Genomic DNA, 4,563 nt, shown 5'->3' on the forward strand with positions numbered 1-4,563 from the left:
TCTCCGAGCCGTGGGGGGTGGGTCCGGGGCAGCTTAAACCCCTCACGGCTCGGAGAGGATGTGGAGAAACTGTGCCGTTAGCAGGACTGTGAATCGGTGCAGCAGCTGTGGAAAGCAGTGTGGCAGCTCCTCCAGATATTAAAAATAGAACTACAAACTATACTTCCACAGAGAAATGGAAAAAAAAGAACCTTCATATGATTCAGCAATTCCAGTGGCGCCCATGAGAACTGAAGGCAGGTCCTGAAGAGACATCCCTAACCCACGCTCACAGTAGCCGTGGTTCACAGCGCTGCCGCTCAGCCACTACGCCGTGTGAGACCCTCTGTGACCCACAGGGTCACAGGGAAGGCCAGGCTTCCCTGTCCTTCACACCTCCCGCAGTCTGCTCAAACTCACGTCCATTGAACTGACGATGCCAACAGCCCACCGTAGAAGCAAACCTGTGTCCATTGTCAGATGAATGAATAAGGAAAATGTGGTCTCCATACAGTGGAGCATATTATTCAGCCATAAAAAGGAAGGAAATTCTGTGAAGGAAGCCAAACACCAACAGTACATTATGTGACTAGTTGTATCAAGTATAAAAAGAGGCAAAAATAATGGATAAATTTGGGAATTGGCTGGTGTTCACTTTGGGGATGGTAGTGGCTGGAAATTCTTATGTTCTTAAATTTCTATTCCTTGGTCCAATTACTGACAACATGAATGCCTTCCATTTCTGAAAATCCACTGAGCCAGATGCAAAGGAAAATGTGATTTTCTTTATGTACATTACACATTGCAAACATTTACTTACAAAGAAAAACATACATTATAGGGACATTAAAAAAAAAAGGGAAGGAGATTCTGACACCTGCTACAAGGTGGATGAACCCGCGAACATTACGCTCAGTAAATAAGCCGGAGTCCAAACGGCAAGCCCTGCACGATTCCACACAGATCACGTTCCAGGAGTCGTCAGGACGACAGACGGGGCTGAGGGAGGGGAATGGGAAGCTATTGCCGGAAAGACTGAGTGTCAGATTCGGAAGACGCAAAGGTTCTGGAGTGGATGGGGGTTGCTCGACCACGTGAATGTACTGAACGCCAGAGCTGTCACGGAGAACTGGCTAAGACGGCAAATAACAAAATCTCACAGCTGTTCTCACCAAGATTCAGTTAATTTTCTTGATTGAGAAACAAACCCAGCTCTCCTGAGACTGCTGCAAGCCTTTGCTTGATCCCAGGGTCTGAGGAGGTCAGTTCGGACCATTTGCCCGTTCCTCGTTGCTCCCACAACGGGGAGCGTTTTCTGAGGCCCTCGCTCTTGCCGCGGTCCTGGCATCCGAACCAGGGTGAAGACACACGGCAAATTCCGCTGCACAGACAGGCCTGTGTTCAGGGGCCGGGCTGCTGCACAAGGAGAGAAAGTCCGGTTTCCAACCAGACGGAGGCGGAGGTCTCTTGAGGCCTGCGGGCAGCCTCGGGGCCTCCCCCGGGAAGATGAAGCCTCCTGCAAGGCATGCTCGCTCACAGGGGTGACACCCCCTGAGGCTGAGCAGCGGCAAGGCCCCCCAGGGCCTCCCTGCAGGAGCGAGGGGAGCCGGCTGCTCTCAGGGCCTCAGCTCACCCAGCACCCATTTCAGTGCCCCCCTGGGTCCACAGAGGCCCTGAAGTTATACCCTGGACCCAGCATTCCCTGACCTGGCACAGGCCCACCAACCAGAAGTGCTGAGAAGTCTGCACCCAGGATGGAGTAGACGGGGGTGGTCCCGGGGGAAGCCAGTGGCGAGCTGTAGGACTCTCATGACAAATCCCTGCATGTTGGGCAGACTGACCTCTGTGCAGGAGCCCTGGCTATAATCCAGGCAGGGGCCCTGTCAGGAGGGGACGAGCTGCCCAGGCAGAGGGAGCCGCAGAGCAAAGGCCCTAGGGTGCCCAGGGCGGGGGGGTTGCTGGGACAGGTGGGCATCGAGGGGCCCCTGAGAGCGCTCAGCCTCACGGGCTCAAAGCCCGTGTGGCATCTGGCTGTGGCCTCTGGCAGGAACGCAGCCCTTGGTCAACGTCTGGTGAGTTGGCCACTCAGCAAACAAACGTGCCCCTGTCAGCCGGCCAGGCCCTGGGAGTCAGACTCCACGCTGCGCCTGTGCGCTCCCAAGGAGACAGGCGGCCCCACGGACACCCAGCCGATCCAGCCTGGTGGCCCGTCCATCCCCGGGGCCCTGCCTGAAGGAGCCCTTGTTACCCTGGCCCCTCGGGCCCCCCGGGTTCCGGGCCGTGGCAGGACCCAGCCCGGGCACAGACATGGCTGTAGCGTCCCTGTGTGCCTGGCCCACCCTCAGCAGCTCACACTCCTGAGAACCGCAAGCCCCACTGGGGGCAGCCCAGACTCGGCCCCAGGTCCACCGTGAGCAGCACTTGGCTGGGAGACACCTCCTAAAACGGGAGCGCCTGGGAGGATGGGCCGTCGACGGCTCATCCTGTGCTGAGCACCACGTGAGCTACGGCGGCGCTGCGGTAGGGTCTGGGGTCGGGCGCCCGCTGTGGGAAGGGGGCGCAGACGGTGCTCTGCCTCTAGGGCGGGGGTAGGGCGGTCAGGGAGCCTGGGGTCTGCAGAAGCCTGGCCTCAGCACAGCCCCGAGCTTCGGCCCCCGAAGCCACCTCAGGAGTGACTGACGACATGGGCTGACTTACAGGAGTGGACCCTGGTCTCAGTGTCCACCAAGAACCAAGCAGTCACGGGACAACGGAGGGCTCCAGAGTGCTCCCAGCTGCCAAGTGCTCCAGGCCCCCCGCCCCCGTCCAATGGCTGCTGTCACTCCTGTGATCCTGATGCTGAGACCCGTGGGGAGGGGAGGCTGGTGGGGGGGATACCGAGACCCGGGGAGACTGGACACATGCTGATGGACAGATGACTGTACCGGGGCGGGCGGAATCGTGTGCAGAGGAACCTGTGTCTGTGGGGCTGCCAAGTGCTTCCCAGGCCTGGCTCCAGGGGAGGTCAGAGGAGGAGCCTGAGGGTCAGAGTGTCTGCCATGCACCCGGGACCCACAGGTAAGCTGGGCCCCTCAGAACAGGGCGGAGGACTGGCCCTCCCCTGCCCTGCTGTGTCCCAGGACCCCAGGTGCTCTCGGGTTCTCTCCACCACGGAAGGAAGGAGCTCCCTGCTCGCCCTCCCTGGGGGAGCCCTGAGAAAACAGGCTCCAGACTTCAGTCCCCCACGGGCCGCCCATCGAGGCGGGGGTGGGGGGCCCGGAGCACTTGGCAGCTGGGAGCACTCCCTTGTCCCGTGACTACTTGGTTCTTTGGCCGACACTGAGATCAGGGTCCACAGCTGTAAGTCAGAGGCCGCCCCCGTGGACGGGCTGGGAGAGGCGCCTCCTGCAAAGGCGGGAAGCCCCGGGCGGCAGCAGGCCGGGGCTGCCCGAGTGCGTCCTCGCTCCCCCCACGAGACAGCCTGGCGCCCCGGCTGCCTCCCTCCTCAAACCTGAGCCACCACCTCCCCGAAGGCAGGGTGTGAGCAGAGACACCTCTGCCGTTCCATGGGAGTTTGGAAGGGTGTGGGGATGTCCCATCCGCAGGACGAGCTGAGTCCATGCACGGCCGGCCTTTCTGTGAGGACACCAACCATGACACACCCCATGGACAGGCTCGGTCTCCCAGGAAGCCCGGCAGCAAAACACCCATACATCCAGCGGTTTTCTTTTTGAAAAAGAGTTGTTTTCATAAAGCACTGCTCTGTTAACGTGAAATAGGTTTGTTTTTCAGTGAGTCAGTAGTCTTTTGAGCTTTTCCACTCAAACACTTCGAGCATCTCAAACACGGTGAGCTCAATGATGTCGCTGTGGGGGGTCCCGGTGACTTTTCAGAGTGTAAGGGTCCCCGGGCCCGGGGGTGGCAGGCCACCGCCCTGGGTGCTGTCGAGGCCTGAGGACACGTGGTCCGAAGGTCGAGTTCACAGCCGCTCCCGTGGTGGGGTCGTTTACTTGAAATACAGGTTAGATTATCTGTTTTTGTTGGCGTTCTGTCCTCGTTGATTCTGTTTATTTCTCTCTCTTTTTTTGGAGCATGTAAAACATTAACATGGTTTCAGAAATCAGAATGTTTTCTTTTGAGCTTTGGAGCTTGCTGGGCGGTTCCTAAGAGCGATACCCCCCCACTGCCCTCCGGTTCGGCCCCGTGATGAGGGCTCTGGAAATGTCTTCCTGACGCTGAGCAGAGACAAACTCCAGGACGCGCTGGCGGTTCCCTCCTGCCGGGAGTCTTAGCCCCTGGGGGAAAGTGGGGGGCCCTGGGGTCACCTCCCAGCCCCTAGGGAAGGGCAGCCGCCTGGCTCGCACTACCTCCGGAGGGATGGCGTCCAGAGGCCTGGCCACTCTGTGCACAGGAAGGAGCTGTGTCCACTGAGCCCAGAGCTCCCCCACCCCCGCCCCAAGAGTGTCCCCAGCGCTGGGCCTGACGTCAGGCCTGACCCCGGCCCCCACCGTCCCACCCTCGTCCCGACGGGCGAGCACACGCCAGTGGCCCTCGGCCCAGCCTCCTCCACGCGCTGGCTTTGGCAGGCTGCCCCACCCCCGCCGG

The sequence above is a fragment of the Bison bison genome, unplaced genomic scaffold (genome assembly GCF_000754665.1).
Source record: "Bison bison bison isolate TAMUID 2011002044 unplaced genomic scaffold, Bison_UMD1.0 scf7180017854944, whole genome shotgun sequence".
NCBI lineage: Eukaryota > Metazoa > Chordata > Mammalia > Artiodactyla > Bovidae > Bison > Bison bison.